We start from the raw sequence: 25,130 nt of genomic DNA on the forward strand, positions 1-25,130 counted from the left end.
ATGAGAGATGCAAAGAAGTAGTAGATATGTTCTCTACTCTTAAGGGAGCTTAGGAATGCAAATATATCCAAAATACTAATAGCTAATATTTATTGTGCTATTTCTAGAACAAGGCATGTTCTGCATCAGAGCTTTTGCAATTGTTGTTTCTCTGTACAAACCACTCTTCTTCCTCCAGATATCTTTTTGGCCCAGTCCTTTATCTCTTTTATGTCTGCACTAAGATGTCACCTTCTCAATGAGGCCTCCTCTTTCTACATTTAAGATTTCAACTGCAGCATTCTTTTATTCATACTGTCTTAATTTTTTCTATAGCACTTGATATAATATCATTTTAATACTATATATTCGCTTATTGTCTTCTGTCTGAAATGGACCCCAAGAAGTCAGAAATTTTTGTCAATTTTGCTCATTATTAAATCTTCAGTGCCTATTTAGTGTCCGAAACATGGTAGGCACTCAGTAAGTATCTGCCCATTGAAAGAATAATAACTAACATTTATTGAACACTTATTTTCTGTTTTAAGGACTTCATATGCAATAATCAATTTAATTCCCTCAAGAAGTCTAGGAGGGAGGAACTATGATTATGCCCATTACAGATAAGGGAACTGAAGCAAGTTATTGGAAGAAGTCATCCAGGTGGTACATGGTGGAGCTGGAATTTGAATCTAGGAGATCTGATTACAGATCTCATCCTCTTAACCATGTGCTCTACTAATATAAATAATATCTTCAATATTCTCTTTGTGGAAAATTCAGGGACAGAGCTCTTATGTTTGTTTCTTGTTTTGATATTTGCCAAATCTAAAGGCAAAACACTAGAGCAAAAGTTAATGAAGAAACTACTATAGGATCTTTCTCCTTTGCTGTCTTCTGGGGTGATCTTCTTCATCTGGTGTTATTTTTAAAGAGCTTCTTTCTTCCAAATCCCTGCCATTAGTGAGCCATAACATACTAATTTACCACTTCTGCAGGAATATATGCTATTCCTTGTCATTAATTGATACTTATGGCCCTTGATCCATATTGTTTTCAATCTTGAGGAAGATGTGACTGGTTATTGAATAATGAAATCCATTCTATTTTTCAAATTTATTACCCTTCTCAAATTCATTCAGAGACCATCAGGCTGTTTTGATTTCACCTTGACTGAAAGCCAGCTGGTGTGATTGACCTGCTCTAGAATATCCTATAGGAGAGGAAGAACACGGGTCTTGAGATTTTAAATGCCTAACCCAGAGTCCAAGATGTCAGCTTCAATTACACCTAAAATTTCTAACAACCACGTAACAGAGAAAGAAGCCTGTGGAAACTTCATCCTCCACTGAGCAATATTGCATTTGTAAAGATAATATTAATACAAAATTTTAATGCTCTGAGGATCATTATCTGGCAGCAGACCAACAGCAGAGCATAAAACATTAACAACTAAAAGGGGGTTCTGAGTCCTAGGAGTTTCTAATTGTTGTTCATTACAAAAAGCCGCCAAAATAATCTTAAGCCGATTCATGGAGAATTAAATAGATTTGGTTTAATAAAATCTTCAGGTCTTTGAATAAATTATGAATGCATCTTGACTGTTCAAAGGATACACTGACATTAGGAAATGGTAATGAATAGATATTCAAGAAAGAGGGAAAAAAACCAAAGAAACCCCTTCTGCTGATCATACCATTTGAACCTGATTAAAAACTGATGAAATGAAAGTTTTTTCATGGGTAGATGTGCAACAAGTCATGAGTTGTGGACTTTAATAATATATTTTCCTTGCAAGCAATAACACAGCAATTAGGAGATGCTCATTGAGGTAGAAATAATGGTAACTGCTGTGCAGATTAGGTTTGCTGATGGGAACTCTCAGACATACACTAAAACAACATATTCCGGGTTCTTGTTGGTGTGTAATTTCTACTTTATTTACTTATCATCTCAGTTAAAGAGGACTCCTGGCAGTAATGAGGCTGCACAGAATAGTTTAAGATGCTACAAATTATATAAAAGATAAATCTAATGATTACCTATTCTAATGACAGTGCAATCTTGTCTTTCCTCGTGGGGAAATTGCATGGTTGTGAGAAGCTCATAGCTGGAGAGAGCGCCATGGTACAAATGTATTCATTATTTTTCTGCCTGCTTTGCTTCTGCATGGCTGTTCATGAAAGCTAGGTAATTCATTTGAGCAGGAACCACTTACCGAATGGTTCACAAACCTTTCACTGGTGCCGCAGTGCCTGTAAGCACCCTGGCAAATACATAAAAATAATACGCTGGAAAACAGGATGGAAAATTTTTCAGCAAGGGAAGAATGACCTACAATGGTGTTACCAAAATAAGAGAAAAAGGGTCGGGTGAAAATAGCACATTGCTGCCTCATTTCTATTTACTATAATTGCCTTAAAAGTAAACACTCATGAAAGACACATAATGAAACTTCAGAACAGACCGTATTTCTGAGGATTTCTGCATTTGTTTGGGGAGAAAGCTGGAGAAAATACAGAAGGCTGGAGCAGAGTTCTGAGATCTGTGGTTAGTGTGAGCAATAACTCCAAGTTGTAGAAGACATAAAACTAATTTGTTTTTTTTTTCTTAATTGTATCTTGTTTCAGACCAAATGAAATATTATTTTTTCATGAGCATCTCCTTTCCAAAAATTTCCCAACTAAATTCAGAAACGCTTAGGAAAGTAAATAGTAGTAGTAATAATGATACCCTCCTTCTTATGAAGGAAGATGGTTGTTGAGAGAAGTCTCTGTCTATGAGACAAATAAATGGCTAGATGAACCATGTGCCTTGAAATGTGCTTTGTTATTTTCCATGAAAGACAGATGTAGCCAAACTTCTGGTAGGAAGCCTAGTGTTTCATATGTGGTGAAATTCAGTTTATGTGGTCTTACTTTTTAAATGTTTATTTTTTAATTCTCTGAGTGAAACCCCTCCTCTGCCCTTCCCCCGACCCCACACCAAATCATCTGTAATTGGTGTTTAGGACATGCTTCTACTTGTGTTAATTCGTCACAGTACACTCATGTGGCTCTGATGGAAAGCTGTCCCTTTCATATCCTGAAAGGTAGAAAATGCTTTCTAATCATTCAGGTGTCTCCCACGGATGAGCACGGCAAAATCCCTGATTACCTCACTTCTCTGCACTTCTGAGTCCATGGTAGGTGTTGCTCATTGGTATGCCATTGCTTGTTTGAAGCCTGGAGATGACCTCAAGATCTTTGTTACTAAGCCACAGCCAGCTCTTAGACTAGACACATATGATGAAACCGATCAGCCACCCTTGCTCTAAAGGCAACTCTCCCTGGGAGTCATGGTGATGTGGTCCTGAGCTCAGGGCTCTGTTTTTCACTCACTATTTCTTTTCATTTCTGGCTACTTTGACGGTTCAAGAAGGAAAATAGTTTTGGATTTAGAGTAAAAAGACCCAAGCTCTGCTATTCTCTTAACTATGATAAATTAATTGCTGTGGAAATGCCCAAACTGTAGTGGCTTAATACAGTTAAGACTTATTTCTCACGCTGGTCCTAGGCCCATGTTGTATTGCTGTGGGCTTCTGCTCTACGGCACTCTATTCTCTCTCATCTAGTGGCTCTACCTTTTCCTAACACTTAGAAATCCTCCATTAGATCCTCTGTGTTCAGCCCCAGAGTCAGGAAGAGAGCACTCCTGGACTGCAAGAGAAATTTTAGGGAAAAGTAGTTTAGTTGTATGTCTAGGACAGAGATCAGCACACTTTTTCTGTAAAGGGTCAGATTGTAAATACTTTAGGCTTTGTGGGCATATAGTTTCTGATGAGGCAAAAAGGAGTTAACAAAAGTGACCCTAAAGGGGGACTGCCCAGGCCTGCATCCCCTCCCCAGGAACTGCCCAGACTATCCCCTACAAATCATCATAAGATGTCTAAACCGCCCTAGAAAGGGTAGATAAGACCCAACTGGTTTTAACTAGTTCTTCGCATATGTGCAAACTGCCCCAAACTGTCCATTAGTTGAACCCTAGCCTAATTATAATGCAATTAGAATGGAATGAAGATAAAGGCTTGCCCCCCCCGCCCCCCCCCCGTGGGTTTTTCTGTATGCATTCTGGGTAAGAGCATGCACAGAAAGAAATTGGTTATATAACCAACATATGTCAATCAAATGCCTTCAGAGGGGGACATCACATCTGCTGTAAGAGAATTTACCTACCCATTTCTATATAAGAAAAAGTTAGCCTAGAGTACAGGGCAGCTGTCTCCCTGAGACACTGCCATTAGTTTTCTACCTCTTAACTTTAATAAAACTTCTTATATTTTCACTTTTCTGTGCCTCGTGAATTCCTTCACACTTTTATTAACCAGGGTTAATAAAAGGCAATACAGTTTCTGTTTCAATTACTCAACTTTACCATTGTAGGATGAAAGCAATTCTTAACAATATGTAAATGAATGGGTGTGGCTATGTTCCAAAAACTTTATTTCCTGAAAGAAGTGGCAGGCTGGATTTGGCCAGGGAGCCACTGTTTGCCAATACTTTGTCTAAGAGGAAAGGGAAATTGGTTTGGTCAGCACATAGCAACGTCTCTTCTACAATGCTCTTCTTACCAACTGTGTGACTTTGGGCCAGTGACTTATCCTCTCTGAGCTTTAGTTTACTCATCAGTTAAAAAAAATATATATACCATCTGCCTTGATTTATCTCAGTGTTATTGTGAAGATTAAATGGGATAATGGATCATTAGTATTTTGTAAACTATAAGACAATGTACACATGTATTCTTTTAAGAGTGTGCAGAAATGTCCATTAAAGACAGCTGTAACCCTCTGCTTTTCATAGACATGAAAACCCTCATACAGTGGAACAAAATAAGGGGAAAACATTATTATTGTTTTAAGACATTTGAGTATTAGTTAAAATTGTTCCTGAAAATCCAATGGGCTTAAACTAATCCAATTCTTGGTTTATTCTTTCCATGAAAACCACAGCTTGGATCTATTGGGTTGTCGGAAAAGTCATGAGGCGTTATTGCAATGAAAAACATAGAAAAAAGACATCATGACTTTTCTGACAACCCAATAATTTGATGGTTCAAGTTAGAAAAGTAAAATATTGGTTGATTGTATCAGCCAACCTGAAGAAAACTTTTTATTGGGAGGACTTGTTACAAACGTAAACAGAATTTCTTTGGAAAGGATTTTTGTAATAATGAAACCAGTTTAACACTATATGAAAAGTGTATTAGTTTGCTAGGGCTGCCATAGCAAAGCACCACAGACTTAAACAACAGAAATGTATTTCCTTACATTTCTAGCGGCTAGAAGTCCAAATCCAAGGTGTCAGCAGGGTTGGCTTCCTCTGGGTGCCTCTCTCCTTGGCTTGTAGATGGCTGTCTTCTCTCTGTGTCTTCTTTCACATGGTCTTCCCTCTGTGACTGTGTCCTAATCTCTTCTTCTTGTAAGGACACCAATCATATTGGATTAGGGCCCACCCCTATGACCTTGTTTTACCTTACCTACCTCTTCAAAGGCCCTATCTCCAAATATAGTCACATTCTGAAGCACTAAGGGTGAGGTCTTGAATATGTAAATTTTGGGGGAACACAAATGAGTCTATAACACAAAGTTTCTGCTTCACTCTAAAAAGATAAGACTATTTCTTAGAACCTTAAACCAGTTTGTTTTTTTCTATTATAGATAATGTCTTTCAAGTTTCTCCTTTCCCTTTAACTACAGGTCTTTATTGTCTTTTTCTCCCTTCATATTATTAAAAAAAAAATCTTTCCTAAATCCACATGTCTTCTAAAAATGGAGTTTGGATAAAGAAAGGACAAAGAGAACAGTTGGTTTTCTGTCAGATTTTCACTTTTCTCTGTAGTTTCTTTTGTTGACCTTAGTAGTTTGTGTCTAGAGGGAACAACTCTTAGGAAATTAAAAGATTACAAATGGATATTAATTGGTGATGAAATCAAATATATTTGTATTTTACCACTATAGAGAAGTTATTTTGTGTGTATGTGTGTGTGTGTGTGTGTGTGTGTGTGTGGTTTCTCCCTTAACCATTTTATGCCAGTATGAGTAAGGATGCAATAAAAGATCTAAAAATAGCATTATAAGTATTAATTAATGATCGAAAAGTACTTTGAAGATGAAAAAGCATTCTATAAGTAAGAATAAGGCAATATTACTGCTGTTGTGCCAGCAAAAAAAAAAAAAAAGCACCATTATGGCATGCTGGTCCTTATAATCTCTACCTGAAGCTCTATTCTTAATATATTACAAAGCTCAGATTTCACTGTTTAAAATTCTACATTATCAAAAGGTTACTAATAAAAACACTTAAAGTCAAACAAAGCTCTCTAGTAAACTAGATGTATGTGTGGCCTATTAAGCTCAGGTCCTATGTTGTGACTTTCAGATAAACACAGTGTCATGCTATAATTAGCAATTGATAATTACTTTGAGCCTGTTATTTTAAACCTTCTATAGATTCTTCACATCTCCAAGCCGTTCTCCTCATTCATTCAATACATATTTATTGCCAGGCATTGTGGTAGGTCCTAGGGATATAACTATGGGCAAAAACAGATGTAACAGAATGGGAGAAAATGTTTGAGACTACGTATATGATAAGGATCTATGATTCAGCACATATAGATAACTCTCACAACTCAACAAAAAAAGATCAATGACCCAACTGAAAAATGGGCAAAAGATGTGAATAGACATTTCTCCAAAGAGGATATAAAAATGGCCGGCAAGCATATGAAAAGATGCTCAACCTCACTAGTCATTAAGGAAATACAAATCAAAGCCGCAATGAGATTAACACTTTATACTTACTAAGATGGCTGTAATACAAAAAAGAAAAAAGAAACAGAACAAGTGCTGATGACTGCTGGTGGCGAGGTAGAAGTGGTACAACTATTGTGGACAATAGTTTGGCGGTTCCATCAAAGGTTAAACACAGAATTACCATATTACCCAGCAATTCCAGTCCTAGGTATTTACTCAAAAGCATTGAAAATAGGTACTCAGAGAAATACCTGTACTGAAATGCCAATATAAGATCTGTACACATTAGCTAAAAGGTAGAAAAAACTCAAATGCCTGTAAGCTGATGAATGGCTAAACAAAATGTAGCACATCCATACAATGGAATAGTATTTAGTCAGGAAAATAATGAAGTACTGATGTATGTTCAACATGGACAAACTTTGAAAATATTAAGCTAACTGAAAGAAGCCAGAAGTTGAAAGAAGGTCACATAATATATAATTCCAATTGTGAAATATCCAGAATAGATAAACCCATAGAGACAGAAAACAGATTAGTGGTTTCCAGGGGCTAAGGGAGGGCGGTATGGGATGTGACTGCTTATTGGGTCTAGTGGAGAGACAAATATTAATTAAATTACTCTATAAATAATTAATTTTATGTGTCAATTTGGCTGGGCCATGGACCTGGAGGGTACCATGCTGAGTGGAGTATGTCAGATAGAGAAAGACAGATGCAATATGATTTCACTTATATGTGGAATCTACAGAACAAAACAAAACAAAACAAACAAAACAGAAACAAACTCATAGATAAAGAAAACATTTTGATGGCTGCCAGATGGAAGGGGGTTTGGGAGTGTGGGTAAAAAAGGGTAAGTGACTAAAAAGTACAAATTGGGTATTACACAGTAGTCATGGGGATGTAGAGTATAGCATAAGGCGTATAGTCAATAATATTGTAATAACTATGTAAAGTGTCAGATGGGTACTAGGTTTATCAAGATGATAGATGGGAGGGTTTTGGGGGACAGGGTGAAAAAGGTGAAGGGATTAAAAAGTACAAATTGGTAGTTACAAAATAGTCATGAGGATGCATAGTAAAGCATAAGGAATATAGTCAATAATATGATGATAAGTATGTATAGTGCCAGGTGAATACTAGACTAGTCAGGGGGATAATTTCTTTTTTTTTTTTTAGATTTTTATTGGGGAATTGGGGGGATGGGAGCAGTGTTGGAATTGGGGGAAGGGGAACAGACAAGTTGCTGTCGTTTTGTTCTTCAGTCTAGTTGTGGAGGATGTTGCTTCACTGGCCCAAGTTGGCACCATCATTGCGCTCTTCCCGGGCGAGGCAGATCAGTCGCTGGCTTCTGGACGGCCGCTCACAGCAGTTGCTGGCCGCTCACGCTGGCTGCTGGCTACACATGGTAGCCCATGGCAACCCACTGCCACAGGGTCTGCAGCCTACGCCATCACCGGCGACTCATGGCAGCCCAGCTCCAGATTGAGCTGTTGTTCAGCATCTTAGCTGTGAGGGCAGTGTCACTGGCCCTCATATGTGGGATCCGAACCGGGGCCCTCTGGAGTCCCAAGCCAGTTCTTAACCATCGTGCCACTCGGCTGGCTCAGGGGGATAATTTCTTAATTATAGAAATGTCTAACCATTATGTTGTATACCTGAAATCAATATAAAATAATATTGAATGTCAACTGTAACTGAAAAATTGTAAAAGAGGGGGAAAAGCGAAGGGGAATAAGAGGTCAAAATTTCTAGGTATAAAACAAATAAGTCATGGGGATGTAATGTACAGCATAGGGAATAAATTCAATCATATTGTGATAGTGTGGTACAATGTCATATGGTTGCTGGACTTATCGTGATGATAACTTCTTTAGGTATATAAATGTTGAATAACTATGGTGTACACCTGAAACTGACATAATATTGTATGTTACTATATTTTAATGAAATTCTTTAAAAAGAATTGTATATAATTTATAAATCACCCTGTACCTCTGGTAGTGACCATTCTCCTTCATGTGAATCTACTTCTTCCCAGAGCTTTAGCTTGAAGAATCCTACTAATAGCCTACCTGTCAATATCTACAACTGATCATTGTCTCTATGCCCGAAGAATGACAATTTGCTTTCTCACTGTCCCTATGAATAACATATATAAATATATCACCAGCATCTTTCCACTAAGACTGAGGCACGAATAACAGAAATTTCTCTCATGACAAACGGAGAAACTACCTCAGAACTTTGTAGTAACATTTTGCTAGAGTAGAATTCAGTATATGTTGTGTCAATTTTTGAGAAATGTTGTGTCAATTTTTGAGAAAAGTTCTGCCTTCTGATTATTACTTATCAGAGGGACTTTTGTTCTCAGGAGATTTTTTTTTTTTATGAGATGGTCTCCTGACTCCTCTCAGGGCAGCACCACTGTTCACTTCTGAAAGGCTAATGGGAAATCTAACTGCCCGCTAGCTTTTTAAAATATAATGGGTCTTTTACCATAGAAATGTTGACTTCCTGTTGTTCACAATTTCAGTCTGTCTGAACTCAGGAAGTTAACCATTCAGAAAAGAAACATCAACATTCTTTCAGCTTCTTGCTGACTATAAATGATGAAAAGTAGTTTACAATAGAGAGAAGGCTGCTGGTGGAGCTAGGAATCATTCCTGCCCAGATCTCCTGTGACTCATTTTCCTTCATTAAACTGAGCAGAGTCAATAGCCCTTCAGTTTTCTGAATAGTAGATCCACTGCACTAATGACTGGCTGTTGAACAAGTTTAGCTATGTTCTAATTTATTTATTAAGCAACAGTCAAACAAGTATAAAGTACCCATCAATAGATAATGGGAGGACATTAGTGTTTTTGCTCATGAATTAGACCTAAAAAAGCTTCTTTTAGATGAAAATGGAGAAGGCTGGCTGAGCCCCTACCAGCATAGGAAAAAAAAAATCAATTTTTGAGGCTCTCCTCCCTCTGATTTTTAGACCTTGTTCTGTCTGGTAGTCATCTGAGAAGTCCCATTGCCCTGGGCCCTCTTTCTTTGGCCCACTATCTACATGGTTTCTATCCCACCCCACTGTATTTCTGCCTTTGTACCACTTCTGCAAACCTTCTTCCTTTTGCTCCACATCTTTCTTGCCACCTGAATATTTTGTCTGTTGGCCTCCTTGCCCCTGATCCAGCATTTCATTAAAATTATCTATTTATGCCTTAAAACTTCAGGGCTCTAATGTGCTTGTTTCAATTTGATCCTCTCATTCCTAATTATATTTTTTAAAATAATTTTTTTGTAGTGACTCTGCACTTGTGATCTACCACAAAAAGTAATCTAATGTGAGGCATCAGAAGAGAATTTAAGAGCAGAGCTTTGGAGTTAGAGAGAGATCTTGGGTTAAAGCTGCCATTTTTTTGCGAAGTGACTTTGAGCAAGCTATTTAACTTTTCCAGGACTCACATTTCCTCGTCTGCAAAATGAGATAATAAGGATTTGTAGATTAATGAGTTACGTATGAGTAAGAGTATTTTATTGAAGTGAGTAATAAAATTTTCTGTCATGGTTATATGAAGTCTAGGTGTACTTGTTTTCTGTCAAAAAGTGTTTGGGGAATTTCTTAGCTGCTACACAATCTTCGATGCCTTCAGAACAAATGTCCAGCCACATTTCTTGAGTTTTTGCACAGAATCCAGAAAACATTTGAGAGAGCAATTGAATTTGTTGCTGTGAATGTGATTCACTTATATTCAAAAGTGGGTGAAGAGAGGGGGGCGAAGAGCAGGTTGCATAAAACCTGCTTACTTCAGTGTCTGGAACCTAGTAGGCACTCCATCTATGGTTATGGTTATTATTATAATCATAGCAGATGGGAGGAAACCTTTTGGGGGGTAATGGAGTTTTAGTTGACCTTCCAAACCATCATTCTTTCAAATGATATTTATCAGTGCTATTAATAACTATTGTACAGTGCTTTTTACTTACACATATGTTATTTTCTTTAGTTCTGAAAACAACTCTGTTTTTATTCCTGTTTGACATTATTTCTCATTTGTTATGAGCTGAGACTCAGAGATAGAGTGACCATATAATATCTTGTCTAAGCTGGGATGCTTTGGAGTTGAAAGGGGCACTAAACTGGGATTGTCCAAAGCAAACCAGGATGTTTGTTTACCTTATTCAGAGAGGGTAAGACTGTTCCAAAGCCACCTATCTTGAAAAATGACAGATTTTGACCCTGAAGGAAAATGTTCTAATAAAGCCATGTAAGTCTTCTAGAATTTCTAGGGGATGGTATGATGCAGGGAGGAACTTAGCCCCTTCAGGTCCATGTGATCATTACCATGAGAAAGTACAGATAAAGTTGTCACACCAAGTAGGTGCTGATCTGTTCTGCTAATGTGCTGAGCTGGCCATCAGGGTAAGGAATTGCAATTATAAGACAAGATTCCCCTATTCACTTTTTAATGAATTTATTCATCTATTCATTCATCTAACAAAACTATATTGAATACTCACTGATTCATTTATCCAATGCTTTATAACAAAAGAGACCCAAAATCAATGGCTTAAAAGAACAATGATTTTATTTACTCATGGTTCTGTGGGTCTGCAATTTGGCTGAGTTATGCTGGGTGGTTCATCTATTGGTCTCAACTGAAGTCACTCAAGTGGAAGCTGTCACAAATGGTAGCACAACAGGGGCTAGATGGCCTCAGATGGCCTTTGTCACATATCTAGCAATTGGTTCTCACTGTCAAGTGGTTTTTTAAAGCACCCTTAGCTGGAATGGCTCACTTTTGCTCCATGTGGTCTCTTGTCTTCAAATAGGCTAGCCCAGGCTTCTTCACAGGTGATAACATCAAGGAGTAAAAGCAGAGGCTTCACGGCCTCTGGAGGTCTTGGCTTAGAATTGGCACACTGTAATTCTGCTCCTATTTTGTTGGTCAGAACAAGTTATAAGGTCAACCTGGACTAAAGGGGTAGGAAAAGCAACTCTACGTCTTGATATTAGGAGCAACAAAATACCTTTGCCAAAAGGAGCGTGGTGCATACATGCATGGGAGGAATTCATGGTTAGTTTTTGCAATCTATCTTAATAATTATACATCAAGTCCCGTGGGAGGACATGAACATTGATAATGAGCTTTCATTTGCTTGAGAGAGATACACAAGGTGATAGTAACTGCAATGCAAGGTGAAAAGTTCTTTGATAGAAGGGTGCACATGGTGTTGTGGGAACACAGGAGTAAAATTAGTAGCTAACTCAAAGTGGCACATTATTGCCAGAAAAGTGATCCTCTGAGTCTGAGAGTATTTATTTTCATCATGCTTTTCATCTTATCCGAAGCTAAGTGTTCAGATATGATGGCCCGGCAATGGTTTCTTTGATCACACCATTCCCTCCATGCTCTACTTAGAGGTGTGAAGATAAATTGGTAAGAGAATGAGGAGATGTATTATGGAATAAATGTTTGTGTTCTCCCAAATGCAAATGTTGCAACCCTTCTGCCCCCAGTGAGATGGTATTAAGGGCTGGGGCCTCTGGGAAGTAATTAGGATTAGATGAGTTCAGGAGGGTGGAGCCCTCATGAAAGAAATTAGTGCCCTTAAAACTATCTGCTCTCCAACATGTGAGGATACAACAACCTGGTACTCTGTACCCCAGAAGAGGGCCTCTACCAGAACCTCACCATGCTGGTATGCTGATCTCAGACTTTCAGCTTCCAGAACTGTGGGAAATACATGTCTACTGCTTATAACCCATCCAGTCTATGGTAGTTTGTTGTAGCAGGCAACGCTAAGACAGAAAGCGAGAAGGAGACCAGTGGAGGCGGGAAGGAACATTTTTAGGTGTTCTTCCCTCACAAATGGGAACATGGAATTGAAACATTAAATAGGAATAAAAGGAAGATCTTTTTTTTTTTTGCTACTATTGCCCTCAAATTTAACCTCTGCTTTGAAGGCTTGAGATTTTTTAATTCTGTTTACATATAGGACACTTAGAATGTTCAAAACAGATAAGAGATTTTTCATGCAAACCAGGTCTGAAAATAGCCAATGTGCTAGCAGTTTGGCCCTTGACCTGCATATTCTCAATTCAACATCAAAACAGTGAGGTCGAGTTAGGGATATTTGGTGAGTGGGTTTATTTCTAGCCAGGAAATATTAGATTGAAAGAGAAAAAAAAAACCTTGCTAGATAATAAAGCCAGTTAGATTTATTGTATATATGACAGTAGGGAATTCCTTTAATCACATATTCTCAAGTGCCTTTGGGAACTTGGACGATAATAAAGTGTATGCTGAGAGGAATCAGTGACAGTATTCTCCCGAAGGAGAAAAAATGATACTGAAGCTCATCATTCCAGTGTTTCTTGAGGGGCTCAGAAGAGAAAATCTCACAGCTGCCTGTAACCTGGATAAGTGGAGCGCTGGACTGGAACCTGCTTAGGAAAACTGTTACTATCCCTCGCTATTCTGTCCTGGAGAAGTTGGTTTAGTTCTGGTTTATTTAACAGTGTAAGGTAGCACAAGGGACTTAGAGGACAAAGCTGAATTGAATTTCTCCTCCTGAGCCGGGCAGATCATTATGAGCCACACCTTCATATCTCTGGGTGACTTTGTGGTTTTTGATACTGGTCCCACGTAATGGGGAGCAGACTGAGGTCAGAAGGCATTCCAGATGGTTGGGTACAAACTACACCACTTTGCGGCCCAGATGGCTCTAGTAATCAAATTAAATGCTGGGCTATCAATCAATGAGCGTATATTTAACAACTATTATGTACTTAACATTGTGAGGATACACAGGAAATATAAGACCAGTTTCTTCTTTCATTTGAGTCTGCAGTCCATTTTTGAGCTGTAAGAGGACAGGTAACAAAAGTCAGCTTCTATTTCTATTTCTGTGAAGCTGTGTAACATCAAACATGGGGAAATGATGCATGTGTTTACAAAAATATTCTTTAAAAATCTGTCCTTTTTATGTGTTACATCAGACAATTACAGAGAAGCTGTGAAAATATGATCGAATGATCTCCCTTGATGCGGAGATGTAGTAGTGTGACATGTAGCTTAAAAAGGATAAAATTATTGCCACAAGGTCTCAGAACCTAATCTGTTACCATTGCTTCATTAATAATAGCCAACAATAATAAGCAACCTCTGTTTAGCACTATGGGCTGTGCACTCTTCTAAGCCCTTTACATTCATTATCTAATTTAATCACACTACAATCCTCTGAGATACTTTCTGTCATTATTCCTAGGATCTGGGAACAAGTAATGTGCCAAGGTCACATAGCCAGGAAGTATCACACAGGATGTCAAACTTGGGACAGTCAAGATTTTGGGTGGCAATTACATAAGCATTTGACCCTATTCTTGTACTAATCAGTGTTCTTGATTGTAAACAAAAGAAACCAGCTCAGTTAAGTAAAGCAGAAAGAAATACGATGTACTAGAAGGATATCAGCAATTTCATAGAATGGCCACGAAGTTCTCCAGAACCAGGCTCGGTGATAGAAGAGGGTAAAGGGGATCAAATATATGAGCTGACTCTGGGTGGTGAACACACAATGCAATAGAGAGATGATATATTGTAGAATTGTATACTTGAAACCTAAACCTATATAGTTTTACTAACCAATGCCACCCTAATAAATTTAATAAAAATAATAATAAAAGGAAAATAAAAGAAGAACGAGGCACAAAAAATAATCAGGAGCCCAAGGATATTTGGCAGCAAATCCTGTAGAAAATGTCCCAGAAACAGTCAATTTGGGAAGTTGCTATTGAAGCTGCTGCCAGTGGCTACTTGCCCCTGGATCTCTGGACAATCCACCCATAACCACTGCCAACAGCCACTCTCAGCCCCTCTATCTCCATGTCAAGGCTGGATCACATGCCTACAGCCCAGCACCCAGGAAGAGAGAAAGGAATTACTTGTCTTTTTTCACCCTGATTTCTTCCTCTTTTGGAATTACTCTCAAACAGGGAAGCTGTTTGCATGCTGGGTAGGCTAACAGCCACATACCTGACAAATACCTACTTCAGGTCTTCCCAATGTATAACTGTGTGCTACTGGAATGCCCAGGCCAATCTCTTCCCCCAGTCCCTGATGTTGAGATTTCCTACTTCTTAGTGACTTGTTTTTGTCTTTCTTAGTGTCACTCCTCATGTAAACCATGCCTGTGTCCTTGTCCTTACTCCAGGGCTCTGTGTGAGTTTCACAGCTCCTGCTGCTGTTGCAGGAGCCATCTTATGATTTTTTTCCCTCCTGGGACTCAATCTATCTTAGATGGTTAGGATTTAAGATTTCTTTGGCTCAGGAATTGGGATGAGAACATTTGAGTGATTACTCTCAACTTCAAAAGTATTGAAAAGTTTAACCAATTCAGTTCAACAAATAATTATAGAGCACCCAATAAGTGCCAGATCTTTGTGAGCAACTTAGGATATAGAGAAGAATAGGTACAGTTTCTAATGTCAGGGACTTTATGAGTTTTGAAAACAAACACATATGTACTTATAGCTATCTTCACTTAGTACTCTTATTGCCTTTCTAATCCTTCTTGGTTAAAAGGATCTTACCATAAGGCAAACACATTCTGGATAAAAGTAGCGGCACATAGGCATGAGTACTTAATATATGTCAGGCAGTGTTCTAAATGCTTTGCACTTATTAACTGACTTAATCATTGCAGCAACATTTGGAGATATCATCATCATCATCATCTTCATTATTCACCCCATTTTACAGATGAGGAAGCTGAGGCACTAGGAGATTAAGGAATTTGTTAAATAACCAACATGGCTGGTAGGTGGTGAAGCTAAGTTTAAGGCTCTAGCACTCTTGCCCCTAATTATTGTGCTACAGTATGTGTCCCTCTAATGATACCCATCTGAAAACTGTATTCTTTCTAATGACAGAAAAAAGGAAACAAATGCTTTAGTTGTTTTTTCTCACTCTTTCAGCCTTGTTTCCTTGTTTCCTGAATCATCTGTTCACCAGTATACATATTTAAAAATTTCCTACATATTTAAATATTACTTTTGAGATCTATTAATTTGAGTTGATGTATGCCAAAAAGTCTCTAAATAGAAAGATACCTGCTGTAACATCAACAATTGGCCTTATTAAAACAGCAGCAACAGTGATTTGTGTTATGATTCCTGTCATTCCTTGATGCTTGAGGGAGTGCTGGCTTGGATATAGATGCTCAATAAAAGCTTTTTGAGACAGTGATTACATAGGCAGGAGTACGCAGCTAATAAATCCTATGAAGTCAGGCCTCGCCTCAGCCCCTTTGGGATGGAAACTTACAGGAGTTTCTAGGAAAGAAGAAGTGAAACAAGTAGCTTGAATGTGATGCTTGGCAGTTGGATGAGCCTGCTTCCTTTTGGGTGTCCCATTTTGGAAGAGGGAATACCACCCACAGGGGGTCACTGGGCAAATGTCCAAATTCCCAGTGAGATAGAGTGACCTTGGATGGAATTAATCATATGTAAGCAGGGCCATACTCATTAATCATTCATAATAAGCTCTTATTTATGAACTAATTTCAAATAGACATATTGAATCCATTTTCCCAAGCAAAATTGAGTTGGGTAAATCATAAACAGCTAAATTATAGTTTTGGCACATGAACACCATTTTGTTCCATATTTAGAATTATTTGCCTCCTAGAGTAACCTAATACAATGAGAACACTCTGCAAAACACTATAGAGAGTGAGTGTTTATAGAGACTTACATCTGATTTACATTTAAGGAGCATAAAACTAATTGCAGAGAGACCGTGCTACTAAAACATTAAACCTAAGGGATAGCTATGTACAAATGCTTATAAGAATGCTGATATGACTGCTTGAAATTGAGACCTTTGAAATTAATTTCCACAACTAGAAATAAAGGTATCTTAAAATGTGCTCAATGGACACAGATATATTGTAAATAATTCCTGGACAAAGTAGCTATTATGTGAAAACATCTTTCTAATATGAGATTAAAATCTGGAATTGCAAGTAATAATAAACATATCCATCTATATTAGTGTAAAAAAGTGACAATGTTTTAAGAGAAATAAACAGGTAGACAGCTAATGGTCAGTGCCTATGATAAATTGCCTTGTCGTTATTGCAGTCACTTTTATTCTCAGTAAATAGCCTAATTTTTTGTTTTCCTATGACCATATATAAGAGAAAAATTGCCCTCCAAAGATATTATTATTATTTTTAAACCATTTGAAATTAAACACCCTTCCAAACTTCTATAATGGAAGTTAACACATCTAGTAGTCTTTTATGATGCAAAATTTACTTACTTAGAAATTATATATTATTTTAATATTTTCATTTTCAAACATTTCTGAGCCTTCTTTCAGTAGTAGTTTCAAGAGGCAACCTTTCTCTAAAAAGCAATAAGAGTAATATTTTTATGTGTTGAGAGTGTTATATTATTCATCAACTCCCATGTACTGCACATAATCCTTTAAATCATTTGCATCCATGTATGTAGCCCTGTGTGTGTAGGCACATACATGGTGACCTGTTCTCTCTAAATGCTTTGGTACATTGTTGTTTTGTCATGTCTTTGCTGTGGTGTGTCTGTGACGGTTTAAATGAAATTTATAGCATGCATCATATATTGTAAGTTTGTCTATCATATAATCAGCATGCAAAAAAAGCATTTTTGAACGATATATTTAAGTCTCGTAAGTAATCATATACAAAACAATGCAAAAATGTGAACATTGTATGGCAATTAATAACATCTCTGCCAGTGTAAATACGTTTTTTTTCCCCCATAAATCATTTCCAGCTTGTCAAAATGGATCTGTGCTGGCAAAGAAACAAGGGTAATGTTTCAATTTTCTCCATCTGGCAAGAAATTTTCTGTTAGATTTCCTCCTTCCTTTTTTTTAGTTGCAGAATTTATATGAGCAACTACATACATTATGATTAAGAAAGGGTGCTGTGTGATAGGATACAGAACAATGCTGAATATTAGGAACTTGACTCTGAATAACAGCCCCAAATTGTACATTCATGTCACATGTGCATATATCAGAAATATTTGGTTGTTGAAGCATAAAAATGATTCCCTTTGTAGCAAAACATTGCTCTCATTAAATAAAGCACAACTTTCTTTTAAAACGTTTTCCTGTAAGGACTTGAATATATTTTAACTTGTTCAGAGTAATTTCTTATACTGATTGGGGATGCATTTAAATCTTAAAATTTTTATCGTGTCACTTTACAACACTGTAGAAATTCTGGTAGCACACACACATGTAAATTCCCAATATGGATCTAGGAAAGAATTCACCCTTTCATGACCCAATATTTAAAGCAAAACTCAATAGAGCAGACATACTACATACACATTGTGCTAATAGACCTCCAGCAGTAACAAAGCGTTGGTGTTTTTAACTATAAAAATATCTGTAAATTACTTTGATCACAAGGATATGAATCCATTCAGAAGTACCGAAATCCACTTATTTTCACATATAGTGGGTAATTTCCAACTTTCTTGTATTGGTTATACCAAAATGTTCTGAGAGCTTATACAGTGTGTTATCCTGCCTAGTAACTCAGCTGTCTACAGTATGCAGGGGAGCAGGTTTGATAAAAATGATGTATATTTGAGTACTTGTGTGTGTCTTATGGGAAACCAAGCACAATATAATAGCTGTGCCCATGGCTGCCTGTGTAGCATCCCTTCCTAAAATATCTCAGCATTTGGAAGGGCACAGATAATACAGAAGTGCAGAAAACTAATTTATCTCTGGTTTTGGACTATACTGTAAATGCCTTGGGTTGATTTTTTTCTCTTCAATTAAAAAATAAAGCGTTAGTTAATTTGTATTAGTTCTGTAATTGGACCTTGGGAAGGAAGAAGGGGAAGCATGGAAGGATAATGTGCTGGATTCTAGTCTGTGAAATTCACAGGCAGATAATCAATGATTGTGGGCACAAACCACCAGATAAACTTGTATAATGAGTGAGCTGTGAGCTTTTTCCCCAGGAGGGTGGAGATCAGTGCAGCATCTTCGGGTCCCATAAGCAAACCAGCTCGTGCATTTTTTGTGTATGACTTTATCCATCATGTAGGTCACTGAAGAGGTGGCTCAGCGTGCTGATATGAATCACTTACAGCCAGGGTGCTTCAGTTGTCACTCACCCTTGTTGCAGATAGTTTTAACTGCACATATGGAACATTATTTGTCATGCACTCTTCTGAGACCCCTAGAATGTCAGGACACAACAGATGATTAAAGGATTGAGAAGCAACCTTCACTCTGAATATCTTTGTCTTAAATTGTCAGAGCCGAGCTTTAATGAAATTTGACGGTTTAGTTTTCTTTCACTTAAGTTTTATGGGCATATGCCAAAAATTATTTTTATAAAACTTTACCTGAAGGAGTAGCCAGGCACAAGAGACTTGGAATTAAACATAATCAAATCAGTAGTTTTTGCCTCTCTTTCTGCCTTCTTTTTTCTTTTTACTTTCTTCTTTTCCCCATTCATGGGAGAATTGATTATTCAACCTAAGGCTTTTATCATTCACTTTTATTTGGGATTAACACCTCACACTGAGGGAAATTAGCCTCGCTTTTTACTGATCTTGTTTAAAAATGATTCCATCGTTTCACTATATTCAAAGCATTCTATGTGTAGGACTGTGTAGGATTCCTCAACCTGTGCAGCATGAATTCTTAAGGCTACATGCAAATCAGTTCCTCAGTATCAAAATATAATTTCCTGTTGACATCATAATGGAAAGTGTATGTTTTACGTATTACTACAAAAAAGATATTTGGTCCAAAAATTAATAAAAATCATACTGAAAAGTAGACCAAATGTTTTAATATTATACATTTTAAAAGAAAAGGAGGAATAATATTTATACTATGTTTAAACTAAATTGCAAAACTATCTGAACTGAATGTCCAGGGAGACTGTGTTTATCATGGTGTGAAGCGATGATGGAGCACATCGGGAAACCGAGAGCTTGGCACGAAGATCTGCCTCACCCTGGGAAGGACCATTTTGCTGTATTAGACTGTTACCCAGAGAAGAACAGGGAAGGGAGAAGGGAAACTTGGTCTGCCTTTGGGCTTCTCAATAAGGTTTTCTCTCTTTCTTCCCGTTTCCCATGGTTGGACAACCACTTTGTAAAAGATTACCTTTTTTAAAAGGTCAGATTCCCTCGCTTGTCTTGAGAGGTTTTGACACTCACTTGCCAGGAGGCAATGAGTTGGGCCAAATAGGTTCTCACAGTTCCTTCCATCTCTTAAGCGTTGTCGATTCGATTCTTAATCTTCCTTAGTCTGTCTTTGTTATTTATAAAGTAGGAAAACTGGTTTGTACTGGTCTGTAAAGTCTTAAGGAAGGTTCTTTCTCCATTCCTGGGTAAACGCTCTGGCGATCTTTTCTTTATGCTCAACCCTGGACTGCATTTGTGGAAAATCAGTTTTGGATCTGGGAAGAGAGGAACCAGCAGTTGATTTCCTTCTTGGTTGGGGGTTGCTGACAAAAACTCCTATGTGGAGGTCCTCTGGGATTTATAATTACTTAGTTACAACATTTTCTCATCTGAGCTTTGCAGAAGTTATCACCGGCAATAGGCTAGTTATTGCAGGCCTATACACTCAAGAGAATTAAGCTGCATTTTCCTATGAAAAAAGCAAAATCAAGTGAAGGATCAAGTTTTGAACAAGTGGAATATTTAATAAACTTGAGAACTTGAGAAATGGCAATGCCATTTCCACATGTGGGTCTTGTGCTTTGTTGGAATGGACTTCCCTAGAACCCTTATAGAGGATGGGAATCTATATTGTATTTTTATAAACAGTAAGTTGCTTTCACCTGGAGCAATTGAAAAGATAGAAGCTGGAAAATAACATGACCTAGTAAGATTTTGGAGATATTGCTCTTCCTTTTTATGACATAATTTTATTTTTTTGTCACTACATTTAATCATAGCCTAAAGATATAACTTATAGTCTTACCATCCATTTAAGAGGTTAAGATCATTTAAGAAGGGACTGTGAGATGGATTTGTTTGTTTATTTTAACTTGTACTTGGGAAACTGAGGCACAGAGTGATTTGCCAGAGGTCAGTGTTTAGGACAGTCCTTGAATATACCACCTAAAAGATAATAACACAGAATGTTTACAAGTCTGGGCTTTGAAATCAAACAAAACTAGATTTTAACTTTAGCATTTAGTAACTCCCCAAGCCTGAGCTTCCTCAACTATAATCTGGAAAAATAACACCTGTCTTGTACGATTATTGTGTGCATAAATAAAATACCTGTAATGCTTATATTTTAACTGTTGGGATACGGTTGTTATATATAGCTATATTTATTAATATAGTTTTCCGTTTAATATTATTTCATTTAAACTGTGCTGCCTAATTTACCAGACTTGATTGATCTGTTGATAGCATCTTTTCATTCTTAATAGTATTAATTAGAGTAGAAAGAGAAAAAAGAATAGAACTTAATTTCCCCTAGAGTCCTAAGGGATTTGTGTGGGTCAATTTATTAATGAAATGTGAAGAACGTTTGGCAAACCCACCAAATGAGACAAAGCATTGTAAAGAGGCTTTAGAAGGAATTGGTATCTAATGTTAATGTCTGTGGAATGGAACTGTCATGGGATAATGGCCTTTTGATGGTACAGAAAATGCCAAGGCAGAGATAAGACATTTATTTTTAAAGCACTAGACAATCACCTTTGGACAGTGTCCTTCCACCAGACCTTTATTTCTAATAGACCAATAATTGATATGGATGTAATTATTTTTCTTGATGGATTTGATACATGAAGCAATGACCTGGCTCACTCTGTATAATCGTTGACTTGCTGCATCCTCGCTGGTCACCAGAAGGAACGTTTTATGCTATGTTCTCTCCAATCAGAATTCTGAGTATCTGTGATTTTTTTCCTCTAAATACCAAGTATAGCAGTATATCTTTTTTCTCTCAATATCAAGTGCAGCACTCTAGTATATCAGTAGGGTGACCACAATACTTAGGGATTTGGCTTGGGTGAATTACCAAATTTCAGGCAAGCTGAAACCCAGAGACTTGTGGCCACCCTGGTAATAAAACCATCATCTCAGGTACTTTTTTATGTCTCCTGTAAGCAAAAATCTATCTATCTATATATATATATATATTGTGTGTGTGTGTGTGTGTTGCAGCAAATATTTTCAATGTGAAGAATCAGATTTGTAGATGACCGTGATCTTTGCTGTAAACCGAAAGTCCAAAAACTCACCCTGTGAAAAGTTCATAGAACCATTTTTGTTGAAGAAAGTATGTGTTGTAGGGTAATAAAACCAACTGTAAAGTCAGTTCTGTAAACCTCATGATATCAGAGTCCTTACTATCCAGAGAAAACCACCATGTGCCAGTGTGTGTGTGTGTGTGTGTGTGTGTGCGCGTGCGTGTGTGTGTGCGTGTGTGTGTGTGTGTGTGTGTGTGTGTGCGCGCGTGCACGCACATGCACACACATGTATGCTGGTGCATGTGACAGGCAGGCAGGCATCTGAAACCTTAATTGGGTAACTGGTTATTGTTGTTCCTTTACGGAGCGTAATGAAGCCTAATAGAATGTCTCTGATTTGTTATTATTAATCTTGTTTCGAGGAAACATGAGACAAGGTAGATGATTTGGACTGACTTTTTATTTGCTATGAGTATGGTAATTTCAGCTGCACACTATCTTGAATGTATATGTTTTAGCTTAATGGATTTCTTGAGTCAAGTTGTGGCCTTATACAATGAAGTTCATCCCACAGTGCTGTAGGAAGACCTTTGACCGTCTTTTCCAGGCCAACCCATAAACTCCTATAGAGCTCAAATGGCTAAAGCAAGATTTCATCTTTTGTCTCCTGTCCTGAACTTTCCTGATACATGTCTTGAATTTCTATTCAAATTACTTTGGGTTTTAATTTATTCAGTCAAATGTCAACCAAGTGTTGTTTATCCTGTGGATTACATTCATGCTCACTGCAGAATTCTCTAACATTTGATTTCTAATTATTTTCTTGTTTATCCATGTGGTAGGATGTTTTGAATATTACCTTCTGACCACTGACCAGTTGGAATTATAATTTTCTCTCTTTCCTAAGCATCTGGTAGTAAAATTTGGCAACCATGTAGTCTCAGCAAATGTAATGACTGCATTGCCATATCTTTTGTTCCACATAGTGCTGCTCTCTTCCTTAGGTATTTATTGTGCTAAAATAAGCCAATGCATTTTGGCTACTGGAATTGAGCCTTACACACAATGTGCAACCGCAGCCTTTTAGGATTCCTGAACACAAGGCTATACAAATGGTCTTGAGGAATATCTCCAAGGAATTTCACACTAAAAGAAAAACAGAGTAGACTTAAGAAACTGTAAAGCTGGTTCTATAAGAGAAAGCTCCCTCGAACTCTTACCTGCTCTAGTCCACCGTCTTCCATTCTACTTTTAAACCTGTTTCCTTCGACCCTCTTCTGAGCACAATCCTCTTCCTATCTCCACGTCCATAATTTTTGGAATTATGGAATGATACTGAACCTCTCATCTGTCCCTGACAGCCAGGCTGATTTAAACTTGGAATGGGAAGAGAAACATGATCTTGGACAATGGCAGTGCGGCCATTTGGAAAAGACATTAAATCAAAGAAGAGAGGAGCTATGTTCTATCAGAGTGAAGAGATTAGTCAGCGCAGTCAATGGCATGAGAGATAATAGTCTTATAAAAATGAGGACTTCGCATGGTTAGAAGGTACAAAGGAGCAATGTAGGAAGGTGAAGCTGGAAAGAAAGGTTGCATCCATATTACAAAGAGCAAGGTGCCATGCTAAGGAATGAAAAATTAGCATCTGGTAATTGAAAGTCAGTGGAGGTTTCCAACCAAATGTGGGTCACAATTAGATTTATATTTTAAGAAGGGGTCTTTGGAAAAATGGGGTGGAGAAAGGTAGATGTAGATGATATAGATATAGATGAAGATACAGATGCATAGATATACTCATAGATATAGATGATATTGATATAGATGAATATAGATGTAAATGAATATACTCATAGATGTAGATATAGGTATATGTATAGGTATAGATACAGATATAGGTATAGATATCTCCTATTGATTCTGCCTCTCTGGAGAGCCCTGACTAAAATGATGGGGGAGGCTGAGTAGTTATGGAAGGCTGGGAGGACTTGGAAAAGATAAAATAGGGGCATTTAAACTTTCTGAGAACAGAGCAAGATTCAAGCCCCAGGAATGTAAGATAAAGAGAAGAATGAAAAATGACTGCAAGGGTTTTGCCTGAGCAATTGGAAGGAAGTAGTTATGGGTTGACATAGGTAAGGCTACATACAAGTGGAACAGATTTTGGGAGAAGTTCATAAGTTCAGCTTTGAGCATGTTGAATTTAAAATACTCATATTTAATATGTCCATTAGACATCTGAGAGGAGAAGTTGAATAAGCAGGTAGATATGTAAGTGTAGAGATTGGAGAGAGCAGTCCAAGTAGACATTATATTTGGAGGCTTTAATATTAAGATGTTATTAAAGCCATGGTACTGGGCTATATTACTAAAAAACACCTCTAGGTAGAGAGAAGAGGAAACTCCAGGACTGATATTTAGCTCCGCTTTCTCTCCATCTCTTGATATTAAGAAGTTAATGAGAAGAGGGGTGACCAGTTAGCTCAGTTGGTTAGAACATCATGCTGATAACACCAAGGTTGCCGGTTCGATCCTTGCATGGGCCACTGTGAGCTGCACTCTCCTTAAAAGAGTCAACTATGCCATTGTAGCATGAAAGCAATGTGTAACCAATGACCATGGCTGTTCCCCAATAAACTTAAAAAAAAGAAAAAACATTAATGAGAAGAAGAGAAATTAGCAAAGGATACCAAGAAGGAGTGACCAGGGAAGTTGGAGGAATCAAGGAAGTGGGGGTGCCTTGATTTCTGCATGAAAGTGGAATAAAAATCTCACATGTTTTCACTCTCCCACCCATTAATTGAATGAAGAGGCCTCCAAGGACCTAGAGGAGGGAAGAGTAATCAGATGTGAGGAGCATGGGTAATAGATGACTGCATGAAGCGGAGGCCCTCACTGCCAACCTGGACTGTGATGAGGGCAAGAAATAACATTGTACTGTACTAGATCTCTGAGATTTGGAATTTTTTTTTTTTTTTTTTTAGCTGAGCCATCCTGCTACCTGTTGGCAGCTCAGCGGTTGCTCAGCTCGGGCCGGGACTCGAACCACTGTTGCTCAGAGCTCAAACTCTTGAGCGAGCTCTTAACCAACTGAGTCACTCGGCCGGCCTGG

Source organism: Hipposideros armiger, unplaced genomic scaffold, assembly GCF_001890085.2.
Source record: "Hipposideros armiger isolate ML-2016 unplaced genomic scaffold, ASM189008v1 scaffold_307, whole genome shotgun sequence".
NCBI lineage: Eukaryota > Metazoa > Chordata > Mammalia > Chiroptera > Hipposideridae > Hipposideros > Hipposideros armiger.